Below are 14,913 nucleotides of genomic sequence, written 5' to 3'. Positions count from 1 at the left end.
GGTCTCTTTCTGCCTTTCTTTAGGAGGCCTAGTCCATAGTTACCAGGTTCCTTGTCTCAGACAGTGCTAATGCCAAGATTCACAGGAATCCTTCAAAGAACAGCATGGGCCAGGGGCTGTTCCTAGTCAGCAGCACAGCCTAGGCTCCTTGTATAGGGAGAAAAGGAGAGTTCAGGCCTGTGGAGGAGAGCCATGCCCTGATGATGGTCTCAGGGTTAACACGCCCTGCCCTGCTGCTGTGACACTGTTTCTCCTAATTTTAGCATGGCCTAAAATAAAATGCACATTTCAAGAACAGGAAGGTTCTCCAGTTCTCTTCCAGCTCCCCCATCCCCCAGCTCAATGGGATGAAGTTGGTGCTGAACTTTGGTTGCATCTCCCGCAAGAAATTTTCTGAGGCCTTTGTGCTTCTCTCTGCTGACTCTACAGGTAATCTAGGCCTTGCTTCAGTAGAAACCTCCTCTGCTTCAACATCCTCAAAAGCACCTGGACTTACATTAGGGACAAAGAAAGCTTCCATTAACTGCTGTCAGATTGAAAGTTTGGTACTATGATGCTGGAGCAGTCCTGGAAGAACCATTGCAAGGCTGTTCAGAAACAAGGCGTTCAGGAAAAGAGCAGGCAGCTTTTAAAGCAGATTTTCAATAGCAACATAGAACACCTCCCCTAAAAGGACAGGCTGAGAGATCTGGGGCTGTTCAGTCTCGAGAAGAGAAGGCTCCAGGGAGGTCTTTGAGCTCCTTCCAATACCTAAAGGGCCTACAAAAGGGCTGCAGTGACAGAACAAAGTGAGGATGGCTTTAAACTAACAGAGAACAGGTTTAGATTAATTATTAGGAAGAAATTCTCCCCTGTGAGTGTAATGAGGCACTGGCACAGGTTGCCTAGAGAAACTGTGTCTGCCCAATCCCTGGAAGTGTCCAAGGCCAGGCTGGATGGGGCTTGGAGCAACCTGGTCTAGTGGAAGGTGTCACTGCCCGTGGAAAGGGCTGGAATGAGATGAACTTTAAAATCCTTTCCAACCCAAAGCAGTCTGTGATTCTATGATTTTACATGCAGTGTGTCCTAACTGCAATAAGGGACAAAGTTTATGAACAGCAGCTGAACCTTTTAAGCCACAGACTTGAAACAGGATGGATAACAGGAGGAAGGAAGGAAGTGCCATCAGTCCTGTTTAATTGCCAGAGACACTTGAGGCATGCACAGGCTCATCCAGGACCTCAGGCCTAGGGTCAGGCAACCCAAATTTTAGGGACAATGTGCAGGAATTTAAAGAATTTCTCTCTCAAAAAGGCACAGTGAAACAATTTCAGGAGCAAGGGGCATTCTGTGAGTAGCCTGTCATAAGGCACGTAGGGACATCTTTGGAATGAAGATGGCTTTCACACACTCAGTTTAATGGTCATGGAGGGCCAAGCCTGTGCTCACAGGATTGAGCCAAAGCAGGAACTCTAGTAGAGCTTTTCCTCTGAGCATGAACAATTGGGGGAAGCTCTGTCGTTTTGAGGAATTTCCGAAGACAGTAAATTACATACTCGATCACAGCTCTATTATGTTTTGAGGGAAGGCATTTGGAAATTAATATTTCATATTAAGATTTAAATAGGGCATGCATACAGCTCTGCTGCTCACAAGCACCCTCAAACCTGGCTGCCATAGCATTCTCCATGCTGATGAGGTGAGTTTAGGCAGGCCCTGGGTTGGCAGCAGCCAACCTTGTAAGCAGGCTCTGGCTATCGGTGTGCCTCAGTTCTCTGCTGCCACACAAAGATGATATTTGCTATCTCTGCTTCACAAGGTGCTTAGAGAGACCCTGGGACAGGAAAAACCCATCAGTGACTGCACTAATGATCTGATAAAGCAAAACATGTGGAAGTACCTAGAAGGCAAATGAGATGTGACTCCCTTTTCATCCAGAATGAAGGAATTCAATACCAGGCGAAAGATATTAGATGACCTTTGAGGTCTTCCTGAAACAAGTATTACTTTGTGTAAATCAGCCAATGGAGATGACACAAGGGAGTTCAAAGGTTCTTTTCCTGGGCTGGGAAAAACTTCTGTTTATTCAAAAGTGGCCCATTGGAAAGTGTCTGAAGGGTGGGCTAGATATCCTGTTGTTGTGGACTAAACAGGAACCTCCTCTGCCAGAATCCTGGTCTGTCTAAACACCCACACAGGCTCTCGTTTACTGCCCATCTGTCAGAGGGATGGAGGAGAGAATAAGATGAGAAAAAGTACAAAAACTAGTGGATTGAGATAAATATAGGTTAATAGGAAAGAAAGAGGAAAGAAAAAGAAAACTGATGTGAAGGCAATCCTTCACTACGTTCCACAAGCAGATGTATATCCAGAAAATGTCCAAGCAATGGCAGGTTTGGGAGACAGCCCTGACTTCCACCACTACTTTTTTGTTGCTGAACATGATGTTATATGGTTTGAAACATCCTTTTTGTGAATTCAAGTCAGCTTTCCCTGTTGTAATCCCTCCCAACCCTCATCCCACTCACTACAGAGTCAGTGGGAAGAAAGGAAAGCCTTGATGGTCTGCAAGCACTGCTCAGCCATAGCCAAAACATTGGTATGGTGTCAACATTGTTTCAGCCACAAATCCAAACAAAGCACCTTATGAGGAAAGTCCCATCACACCCATCTTGTTTGGATTGCTCAGATGGGAATTATGATGGAGAGGGGAGGGTTTTTGGGGCAGAATTCATTGCAGGCTTCAACAGGAATAAACTGAAGTTTGTAGAAAAGATATAAACTGTGTGTAGACATGGTGGATTAAGGCTACAACATCCATGTCATGTCATGGGATGGCTGTGAAAGGGAAACTTCTTCCAGCCACCATCAACAGCAGATAAGCACTTGGAACAGGCTGCAAATGTAGTCAAAAACTCCTTAACAAAGTCCGCTGGTGCAGCATTAAAACATGCAAATATAGCAGTGTAATTACTAGACAATCTGCTACAGTGAATTATCTGCTCTGCAGGAGCTAATATTTTCTAAAAAAAAACCAGCTGAACAAACAAGGAATCAAAACATTCATTCATCAGAGAGAAACAAGCCATTGCAAATATTTTGCTATCTCTTTCTCATTTTACCTGTTCCCGCACACCCACCTTGTGTATTCCATCTCATCCACATTCTTAATACAACCAGTTCAGGGCCACTATCACAGCCCCACAGTTCCTGCCCTCACCCAGTGCTGGCTCAGTGCTCTCAGGATGCTGCCCAGCATAGATAAGGGGTAGAGCTGCTGTTCCTTACCAGCAGGGCAGGTGCAGGATCAGATTAACCCATGGGTGGTAACTGCCCCCAGGCAGGCTGAGCCACATGCAGGATCATTTGAGAAATAAACTCTATATAAACGTGCAATGGGGGTGGATCTGCTCATGAATGTCAGTTGAACCCCTTTCAAAGATCACAGTCCTGAGAAACTCTTTCATGGAAAACTGGAAATGGTTTTCTGCAAGAAGTTTGGTTTTACTGTAGATTCATCTCATTTGATCTTGAAAAGCCATGATTCTTGCTCAAGGCTGAGATTAATTCCAGCAGCAAACCATTTCAGTTTCAAATGCAATAAAACCTCAGAATAATGCTGTCTTTGTGGATGATGAAATTCACTTCCATGCTTATCTGCTGGGAAACTGTGAATCACAGCCCTGAGCAGTAGCAGCAACAGGTAGATTTCTTGGTCAAGATGAATGGGTTAAAAAAAGGAACTCTAGTAAAGGCTGCACTGGTCTTTTGTGTTATAACAATGAGAGGAAGCTCTGCCTAGTTTGAGGAATTTCCCACGTCTCCAATTCAGATGTTGGAGAACTTCTTTATTAAGCCTGCCTAAGAGGTGTTAAAAAAATAAAAATAACCAAGAAGATCAGGACAAAGATATCTTCCCAGTGCCTACGCATGTTCTCTGTGTTTGCTTTTTAAACCTGGATTACCAGAGGCAAACTCAGATGAATTTAGGGAAGTTCAATAGTGACAGTTGCCAAATAGTCACAGCAGGTTTCTGCAGAGCTGGCTGACCCATCACTGAGTTCAGTTAAGTTTCACTGCTACCCAGGTGCTAAAGATTTGCCTCTAAATTTATTTAAATATAACTTCATTCTGCAATGTTGCCAGACATCACTGGATGAAATAGATGAGGAATTTTTTGGGTGAGAAGAAAATCTATGGGTTGCAAAATACCATTTTCATCATGAAACAGCAAGTGATAGAAGTAGAAGAAATGGAGCCTCAGGCTTTCAAATTCACAACATCCTTTGCTTTGCTATTGCCTTTCTTGTCACAAGCCAATTGCCTCATAAAACTGCCACTGAAAGTGTGAGTTACAGCATTCAAACAAAAACACCTTTCTCCCCCAAATCCAAAACTCCTCATGCACATAGGTGAGCATTGCTTTCCCATGACAGGGAGAGAGAAATGAGGTTGTACAGGGTCACATCACAGCACTGGTTTTTTTCTGAATCATGACCATTTAAGCAAAGCGGATACTTCTGCACCAGAGATGTTTGGAAATGGAGCAGAATTTTTGGGGATATAGACATCAACAGAGGTGAAAGCATCAGAAAGCCTCTCTGTAACCCCTCTGACACTGAACACTGGCAGCAGCACTCCAGCACAACACCATAAAATTTTCTTTCATTTAAGAAGCGGAAAACACAGGTAGAAAAGAATGGAAACAAGATAAATGTGATGCTCAAAGGCAGTATACAGCAGTTCCTCAGTCTGTGGCTCTGAGTGCTCCAAGTCCCTCTCCCCTGTCAGCAAGTTTCACCTAACATGAAACTGAAGGGAGATTGCTCTTAGAAGAAACAAACCCGTTCTATACAGCTAACAAAATACAGTGCTTGCATCTGCACTGCAAATTCCAGCCACAGCAAGTACAAAACAAAGTGGAAAAAAAAGAAAAAAATGTTCTAAATGCTATTGCAGTTGACTTTTTTTGTCTGAAACTCTGCAGCACAACTTAGGAGGTAATAAACGCAATGAGGATTAGCACAGCACTTCCGTGCACGTCCCTCTTTACCTCTGCAGCCCCAAGCTTAAACTAAAGCAATCATAACCTCTATTGGCATTCACTAGCCAAGTGAACAGGCTGTAGCACTTTGCGAGGAGCTTGAATGGCTTAATTCATACCCTGAACAGCCAAAACCATCCTACAGAAAACTGCCAAGTAATCACCACAAAATGAAACTTGGGACGATTGCAGTCCCCCTGGCAAAAGCCTGCAGCAGGTTTGCTGGTGATGCAAAGCTTGCACTACACTGTCAGAATCTGTCAGAATCAAATTCCTTCAAGCCACCCTTGCCCTCCCCAAAGCATAAAAGCAATGCCGCATTTCACACACAGCATCCATACCTGCAGGGCAACAAGTGCTGGTCCCCTCCGAGTCTTTTCCAAACTTGTCCTCTTGCGCTGGGATGGAAACTTCCCATCCAAGTGTCACCTCCTGCCTCAGCCTTTGCCCTTTGTTTTCCCAGGATCTGGAGACACACCTGCTTTTCCCTGTGTGCTGTTGCTTCTTGGGCTTGGGGTTTGTTTTTTTTTTGTCTTGCTTTTCTTTTCGGAACAAATTAAACAGCCCGTGAGCAATCCTCAGTGAGCAGAGAAAAAACCTTTTGGCTTGTGGTGATTTAATCAAGCAAACCTCGTGACCTCCCTTTCCTGCGATCAGTGGGAACTGATCCCTTCTCCACCAGTGTAGGGTGGAGTTACAGCTAAAAAGCACAAGCTTGAAAGCTGGAAGGGCAGGACAGGTCTTCCTCCTCCATTTGTTGTGTCAGAGAACATGGTGATTCCTGCTGCTTTGAAACACAGAGGTGACCTCTGGCCAGGAAGGAACCTGGAAATATTTTCTAAGCGATTTCCTGCTGTTGGGGGGAAAGTGGATGTAAGGGACACTTGGGTGGGGGTGCTAACAGAGCTTCTGGGGAGTGTGATTTCAAGGTGAGCAGAACACTTTTTTGGTCATCAGGGATGTGAAAGTAAAAGAAATTACTTTTTTTATTTTTAACCCAGGGTAAGCTGTTCTGAGAGCCTCGGTTTTCACTATACTGAATAATCTGTAGCCTACAGGTGCTCCTCAGACTTTCAGCTATAGTGCCTTTCATTCCCCAAGGTGCTGGGGTACTCTGCAAAGAAATAATGGAGAGCCATTCCACATGGAGCTTGTGTTCAGCAACACCCCAGCAATGCAGCTGTGCTGCAAGGGCTCCTTGTCAAGGTGCAGAAGAAATCTGGGCAGACTCATGCATCAAGAAGAACAACTTTTCCTGGAATAGCCCATAAACTGCACTGTGCAGGTCCTTTTGCCTCCAGCTGGGGCTCTCAGAGTGGATTTTTCAAGCATTAGCCAAATGACTGCACCCGTGGAAGGTGGGGAAGGTGCCCCACAGCTCAGAACCTGGTTATTCTGATAAATGAAGGATACTGTAATGGCTTCCTTAGAATCACAGAACCATAAAAGGGTTTTGGTTGGACAAGACCTTTAAGATCATGGAGTCCAACCATTAATGCTGCATTGCCAAGCCCAGTGCTAAACCATGTCCCTAAGCACCACATTCAGGTCCTTTAAGTTCCTCCACCACTTCCCTGGACACCGTGTTCCTTGCTGTTGTCTCTCCTGGCTTTGCACCATCTCTGTTGTTCTTGCAAGGTAACTGCAGTCCCATGGGCCAACATCAACCCATCAGATGGGCCATGGCATCTCTCATCTCTGATGAGAGGTATCAGATTCTACCTCTTGACTGTACAAGAAGCTGAGAGCAGCTTGCCCCTCTGTGTTTCAGGGCCTGACTGGGGTATGCATGGATCATATTTCTGAGGATGTCTTAAGATGGAAAATTGCATCTGGGACTCCAGATTCTGCATATAATAGCACCCTTCTTTCTGCACACAGCAAGAATTTATTTTAGCAACCTGAAATCTCCACTCAGGATCACTTTTAAGTTACTCTACCTGATCCAGTTCATACTGCAAAAGCAAGAACAAACATTTGGACATTTCACTGTTGAATACACCTCACCCACATGCTCACTGACATATACTTTTTCTATCAACAGAAAAAGAGAAAAAGAGATAGGGGGGAGCCTGGGCAACACACCCCATCTTTATGTGCTTTTGATTAATGGTGTGATCCATATTTCCTTCTATTTAACGGCAACCTCAGTATCTGGAGCATTGCACTACCTATATCTAATAGAAATCATTATTGCCATGGGTCACTAGAAAGAAGATAAAGCTAATATTTTCCTTCATCACAAGCTTGTCATGTCATCAAGGAATGTCATGGCTAGCAACGCTCTAATGTGCACGTGGACAATAAAGGGATATTTCAATTGTCCTCGTGATCCTGGCAGATGGCAAAGAATTAAACTTTGCTCATATTGGGGAGAGCAAAGTTTAATTCTTTATTTCTGGCTCATTTTGCTGTAGTGTGCTGAGAAGGAAGGAAGTAATGAAATGTCTCATTATACATCTGACTTGAGGAATATATTTAGAACTGACTCTAGTGCTGAAGGCTGCATGGTCTCCAAAAGGAGCAACATGCCCTGCACTGCCTCCCTGCAGCCAGTGGTCAACTGAAACTATTTATGTTCATGAACAAGATCTCTGAAGATGACTTTTTTTCCTGAAGCACCAGGAATTCATTGCAGTGACAGAACAACCAATTTGGGTACTCAGAGTGCTTTGGTTGTATGCTACTATCACTCAGCTTTATGGGTTTCTTTCAGGTTGAGGTGATTTGGGTTTATAATAAGGATTTTTTAGGCTAATTATCACACTTGTATGAATTTCATTATAGCAGGATGATCACTACAATAATGTGTAATGTAACCATCTAGTTGTGAATGGCCAAAAAGATAAATGGATATTTAATCTTCTGGGGGAGGGGGGGGGAAGCACAGACAAAGAATATATGGGAAACTGAAACTGAGAAACTTAATTGAAAAGTAAACGTCCATATTTTTCATAATCCCATCAATCAATCTTACATGTAAACCTCAATGTGATTCGCTAATACCTGACATATTTGTGTAACAACTGGCTGCTTTCCTTCATTTTTCTTAATTATTTGGCTTAGATAAAGATACAGCTACCTGACATCTTCAATAAAGGACCTACTCTTTCAGCCTTTAGACTTACTGAGCTCTTTGATTATTAAATTAGGGCTCTGTCTGCCTCAGTGGACTGTGGTTTTAACAACATGTTTTGTCTGAGGTTATGTAAAGCTTCATCTGCTAAAAGCAGTTATTGACAATAGGCAGCCAAAAGCTTTCATAGCTGATAGGAAATCCCATTGCAGAGACCCAGGCCAAAGCAGGGACTTGTGGAGAATGATGGAGAACTCGTTGAGCTTCTGTGAAAGCCAATCAAGGAAGTGGAAAACGCCTGTTACTGGTAGCCTTTGTGCTCGTGCGATTGTTGGATTTCCCTAGCAGAATACATGCGGTAATTCCTCCAGGGATTTCTGAGTCCCTTCCCACAAAGCACAACCCACCCATCCCTTTCTGAAACTTCAAGCAGCTTCCTCTGGGTTAGCTGGGCCCTGTTTAGAATGGATGGGTGCAGGCAATGGCCTATTTTCCCATCGTTTCATCTGACAATGGATAATGAAGAAAATGCTTTTTAAATGGTACACTACGAAGCAGAAATGATCATCACCCTAGAGGCTTGGGTGTGGAGAGGTCTGCAAAGCTGTGTCCTACATAACATGGGGCTTCAAGACTCCATACAATGCAGTGTTCTGTGGAATTCCCACTTATTATTGTAATTATTTGCTCATAAAAGTAATTAATGGAATTACTAGTAACAACACAGAGAAACCCAGCTGTAAGGAGGCTACGTTTGTGTTGAAGGTGTACAGATCCAGAGCTCCAAGAGAATGGGATGAGTTTTAGCAGAAGATACACAGATGGGACAGGATGTGTTCACAAGGCGTAATCCTGGTCCTGACACGTCAAAGGGACAATGCTCAGGCTAGACACGTGTGCAAGAGCAGACACCAGCAGGAGATGGAAGAATGTTGTCGTCACCAGGAGATGCCACAAGTGAGAGGGACAGAACCCACGGAGATGGAGGGAAGAAGCTATCTCCTAGTGCTAGAGTCCAGCAGAACCTGCAGGACTTAAGCAGGGAATCTCTTGAAGTGTTAAGCTCCAGTAGTGCACAGACTTTGGCATGGGAGCACATCACACACACGAATAACTCAGCTGGGACTGCTTTCAGGGCCAAGACTTTTCTTTTGAAGTCTGATGATGGATATATGGCATGTAGCATCCCATGGACTTTCTGCTCTCAGTCCACCATTCTAACTCCTGCATTTTTAGTGGCACATAGTCCAATATAGTGGAAAAGTTTATGTGTTCAACTGTGATTTAAGAAAATGTTGTTCCTCTCCTGGGGCAAGGGGTGGGAGGGTGTAGGGAGAGAGTTCCAGAAACTCTTCTTCTCCTCTTGTCCCCATGACAGGCACAAAAGTGGGGAGATAGATTATGTGTATACTGCCTTGCCTTATGTTCTCATGTCCTTTCACTCTGTACTCAATTTACTTAGTATTGATTTATTTACAGGAGAGGAAGTCTTGCATAGATAAGTGTTGGGAAAATAAACTTGTCTAGGAAGATATGTCTTTAAAATCCTTGCTCTGACAGCAAACGTCATCTATGAGATTAAGGTACAATCTTGGGAAGATCTCTGAAGCATTTTCCAAGCTTAGAAGGTGAAGAAGAAGGGATTGCCCATCTGTGAGAGACTCCAAGCTGAAAGAACATGGGCTATGAAATGATGCCTGATTCCCATCACATTGACTGAAGTGCATGTCAGGGCATTGTGTATATATTTAGATATGCATATCCTTTCCAGTGAGAAGAGACCTTTTGACCCAGTCAGAACATCTTTGTGGATCATGCTGGTAAAGAGCATTCTGGTCATACAGCTGATTTCCAGTCACCCCTCTGCCCCAAATGTCCACCACACCAAATGTCCATGGAGGTGAGATCTCTCCATGGGAGCTTTGGAGTCACACGGATGACTAGAGGTAATTGAGCACAAAGAAAGGCAAATTCAGAAAGGATTTATTGATTCCAGCTTGCAGTGTTGGTATGTTTAAATAAATAAATACATATATACATATATATATATATATAGTCCATGGATTCATCAAGGCAATTACTCTTTCGCAAAGAAAATGTCTAGGCTAAGCAAACTTCCAGCTATACAGAAACCTTGTATTTGGTCCAATTCCACATGAAAGGCACTTTATTTTGTGTGAGCGTGATCTTTTTTCTCCTTTGCAGACATGAATGAGACATCACATGTTTCTTCTGAGGCATAGGTCCAGCACCCAGACCTATCTTTTTTATTAAATCAAATTATTATTTACTGTCTTTCCTTGCTCTGGGACAAGAAGCAATCTTTCTTGCTGTCAAAAAGAAGACAACAATGCCACAAATATCCCTTGGCCACACATCCTTGGCACTTGTAAGAGACAACCCCATGCGTATTGGGAGAAGAAAACTGATTTTTAGCTTTGTGTATTGTGACATTTCTTAATTTCTTCTATAACTATTTCAGGCTGATCTCACAGTTTCTCTGAAGGACAAAGTGTGGTGAATGAGTGTTTTAAGGTCCCTTAAAGAGTCACCACCAAAGGTATTGGCAAAAGCAGATTTAATAAAAAAGTGAAAGTTTGTTGGCAAGATTCATGTTCTACTTAACTGGATGGTTAAAGCACATAGAGAAAAAGCAAACTAGAACCAAAAATCAATCAATCTAAACCCGAAATTCATCCAAAAATTATCTACATGGAGGCTGATGGAGAATCTGTGTGGGGAAAAAGGGTAAGGATAGAAAGGACTAAGAATGATCTTTCCACTGAGTCACAAGGTTCAGAGTAGATCCCTTTTCTAAACTAAGCCCCAGACTTGACCAACAGTTTAGGCCTAAAAGGTTTAACAGCACTTACATTTAACAGCACCTAGTCTATAGCTTAATTTAAACAATTTAACAAAACATTCATATAGAATTTCCTACAGACACAACAGTAACTCACAGGCCTAATCTACTTAAAAATCTGAAGTGCTTCAACATCTAAGAGAGAAACATTCATAGTGTGTTTGCATATTCACACTCACATATTCACACTCACAACATTCAAAGTGTGTTTGCATATTCACACTCACAAGTGGACACACCTGAAGGAAGGTGTGCAAGGTACATACCTGCAAAAATTTCCTGAATTCAGGGAAGTACTGATGCCAGACACCTTTGCACTTTTTCAGCAGGTGAAGAGGTTGAGTCTCAAGGAGTGGGGATCTCAGATCAGGATCTGCCACTGTCCCTCAGCTGTGGTCCCCCAGGTATTTCCAACATGGGAATTGTTTGGCTCAGAGAGGCCCCACTCAGAGGGAGGTGCTGGTCTCAGCCCACTGGAGTCCTGGAGAGTTCAGAGGGTCTCACTTTGGACCCCTGTTCAGACAGTCACAACAGAGCTGGTTTGGTCACAGTAGCTTTCCATCTTGGCTGCAGTTCAGGTCGGAACCTCTCTTTGAAAGTTCAAAACCAAAATTGTTCCACCTGGGTGGTTATTCAGGGAAGAAAAGTAAGTTCCCAAGCCTGTTAAAACCCAGGGAACTCCTTAGCAAGCACAAATTCCTGGGAGCAGACAGTGTTTCAGATAAGCTCAGAGGAGCTCAGCCGAGTGGCTGTTAGGCAAGGCCAAGTTTTAATGAGCATTTCTGAGACCATGGTGAACCCCATGAGGGAGTGGGGGATGCACTACCACACAGACACTTTGCCATTTCTCGTAATCTCAAAGTTAATAAATCCCTACATGTTTCTTAGGGCCAGGCTAAAGAACAAACACCTAAAAGACAAATATGTTTTATTTGGCTGCTTAGCAGCTGGAAAAGCTGTAAAGATAAACACAGTGAAGTGGTTGCCAACTACATGGTGAAGGCAATTGTCGGGCCATATATAGCCAGACAGAGCCAGGCAGGAGTCATGGGAGTTGAGTGATGGTGTTAGGGGGATGGAAAGTACAGAAAAGAGTTGGAGGTACCATTGGGAGATAAGGGATAGGTCTGTTGGAAATGCAGGAGAGAATTGGGAGCAGAGACTTAGAGAGGACACAAAAGGACTAGAGCAGAGTCTACGGAAGGTGAGGGGGCTTGACTGTTGCTATGGGGAATATAGGGAATTTGCTGGGACTCCAAGGTCTTGCCATAGAAAGTGTTGGATAGAAAGCTGGGGAAAAATTTCTTACTTCTGTGTTTCACAAAACAACTTTTTCAAGTTCTATGTAAAGCATGTGGGAGATTGCTGAAGAGTTCCAAATGCTCCTGCACCCTAAGGAGTCCAGAGAGAGATGGCCAGGCCAGTAACCATAATATGGGGCACAGCAATGAGCCTGGAGCCAGAGCAGCAGATAAAGGCATCCTGGCTCCACTGGAAGGGCATTTAAGCAGATTTTGATCTGCATACTAGAGGTGAAGAGGCAGTTCACCTGAATTCCCATCTTCTAACAGATTTCCTTGTTTGCTCACAGCTCTACAAAATGAGGAAACTTGGGCCGGTAAGAGCAATAAGGAAGGGTAAAGTTTATTTTCTTCATAGAGTAAAGGAATCTGGTACAGTTTAGCTGCTTATCAAGAGAATGCTGACAAAAGCCACTCCCACTCTGACAAAAGCCACTCCCACTCCTCCCGAGAGGAGACCACTGGGTAGAATTTTTGCACTGGCACATTTGTGTTGGATAAACTTCCACCAGGAGGCTTTGCTTTGTACTTGATCTGTGATGTTCATGAGTCCATTTGCTGATTTTTACTCAAGATTGATGAACCGTAAGAAACTGAACTCTACTGTAGATCAGAACCACCAAGAGATATCCCAAATTCTAGATAACATGTTACCCTGGACCTTCAAGTGCTTTCCATTGGAATGGAATCTCCAGCACATCTCCTGGATGACTTGCAACAGGATGTTCCCAAGGAAGTTTCACCTGAAAAATTCCCAGACAAACCAATGAAAAGGTATCTTCTGAGAGACCTAGAACTTGGATTACAGCAGCCTGTGTGGATGCTTAACCCACAGGGGAAGGCGAGGCCCAGTGCCAGGGAGCAGAAGCCAGCTGCTCTGCATGCTCTGCATGACCAGCACCCTCACTGATGGGTGGCACCCTGTGGCACCCAGACAAGGAAAGGAGAGCAGCTCTGCTGACCAGCTTAGGCCTCAGTCCCACCAAATGAGCCCATAGCAAAGCTGCAGGTCCAAGGTGAAGCCAGGACGTCACTTCAGCAAGTCCCTGTTTGGATTAGCAGGGTATAAAGCTGGGCACATGCAGGCATGCAATGTGGCTTGGCCAAGGACCAAGGGAAAACATAAATGTGGCTCCAGCCCAAGGCAGGGTTCCCAGTGAGGTATTCTCCAGCTCTTCACACCTTGGCTGTCTTCCCAGCAGTGTCCTCCCTGGTTACACAGCTGTACCCTTGCAGAACTAACCTTGGGCAGAGGGAAGACTCAGGGGAACAAAGAGTTTTCAAAATTAATGCTCTCAGAGCCACAACAGTTCTTAGGTATCTGAATCTATAGGAACTGACTACTGGGGGTATTTCAGTGCATCAAGATGCAGTTATATGGCAAAACTCAAAGTTGCTTAAACGAAACATCTCAAAAGGCAGCGCCTAATTTCTGAGCATCTGCTCCCACCACAACACTTTGCCCTCAGTTCTGTGTCCTGTCTTCCCATTATACAAGAGAGGAGCTGGTTGCCTTTGGGCTCAGATCCTGCTGAAGGAAGAGCAAAGTTCTGTACACCAGGTATTTGAGTATCCACTCACACCTTGGTAGATACAGGATCCTTCTCTAAGCAGCACCACTGAGAGGCTTTTCCCCTGGTGGGGGCCTTGCTTGCACTGAGGGCTTTTGTTTGCCAAACTTTCTGTGATGGAAAAGTAAGAAAAAAAAAAGGAAAGTGGATGATGGGGAAAGACAGATCAAAACAGCCAAAAAATTAGTTTATTGGCAAGGAAAACACTCATCTCAGTGTGAGAGAACAAAGGAGTAAACACCAAAGGGGTCAAATGCCCTGATTTGACACTCAGTTCCCCAGATCTGAGACCAAAGTTTGGCTTCTGCTTGGCCCTTCTCTCATTTTCCAGCACCAAAAACACCTCTGTGGTATGGAATCACACCAGTCTGACCCCTTAGGTTAAGCCTGGCATCTGCTGCCCATGCAGAGCTGAAGAAGGGGTTGCATATTGAAACTGAACGTGAAAGGGTTGGGCCAGATGAGGATGGTGGTACAAACTCACTCGCATCTCTTGGATCTGCTGGGACTGCACTGTGTTGGTATTTCTGAGGTAAAACAGGTATGGGGATGAGGTGCTGTGTCCAACAACAGCTTTGGCTGGAATGTGCTTGTGCTTTTCAAAAGAAACAATTCCCTGGCCAAAACTAAATGCCTGTAGGGATGTCAGTGCTTAATTGTCACTTCAGGCGCCAGTTCTATGTTGCTTGTCAACGATGCCACTCTTGATTACTCTGAAAATCCTTATCAGTCATTGTCCAAGACTATAGACACCTCTGCCTGCTCAGTACTGATTTGGATAAATCCATGTTCAGCTTTATAGGCTTTTGGGAGTGCCTTCCTGAGGAGCACCACCAGATCCAGATGTTATCCATGCAAGGAGGCATTTATGTGGATCACAGACTGATTTTGGCCAAGCCAAATACTTTGGGCTGCATCTTCCAGACTGTCTTCCCTCAATAGCCTTTCAGAACTCACTTCTAGGAATGATGGAAAGCCTGTGGGATTGTGGCTCAGTACAGAACAGATCTGGGCAGAAAACTCTCACTGCACGTCCCAAAAAATCCCTCCGAGAGAGAAAGAAGAAAACAGGACGGGCA

General features: G+C 44.1%; 1 protein-coding gene across 1 annotated transcript in view; it reads right to left on the bottom strand.

Annotated features, from left to right (window-relative positions):
• ADGRF5 (adhesion G protein-coupled receptor F5) overlaps nucleotides 1-5,566 on the bottom strand; it is a 41,019-nt gene extending 35,453 nt beyond the window's left edge. The window contains exon 1 of the mRNA XM_064707822.1: nucleotides 5,365-5,566. The gene's annotated coding sequence lies outside the window, so the exon portion shown is untranslated. The remainder of the gene's footprint in view (nucleotides 1-5,364) is intronic.
• Between the last annotated feature and the right edge of the window lie 9,347 nt (nucleotides 5,567-14,913).

The sequence above is a fragment of the Zonotrichia leucophrys genome, chromosome 3 (genome assembly GCF_028769735.1).
Source record: "Zonotrichia leucophrys gambelii isolate GWCS_2022_RI chromosome 3, RI_Zleu_2.0, whole genome shotgun sequence".
Taxonomy (NCBI): Eukaryota; Metazoa; Chordata; class Aves; order Passeriformes; family Passerellidae; genus Zonotrichia; species Zonotrichia leucophrys.
Note: the sequence above shows the minus strand (reverse complement) of the source record. Positions and strands in the feature narration are given on the sequence as shown.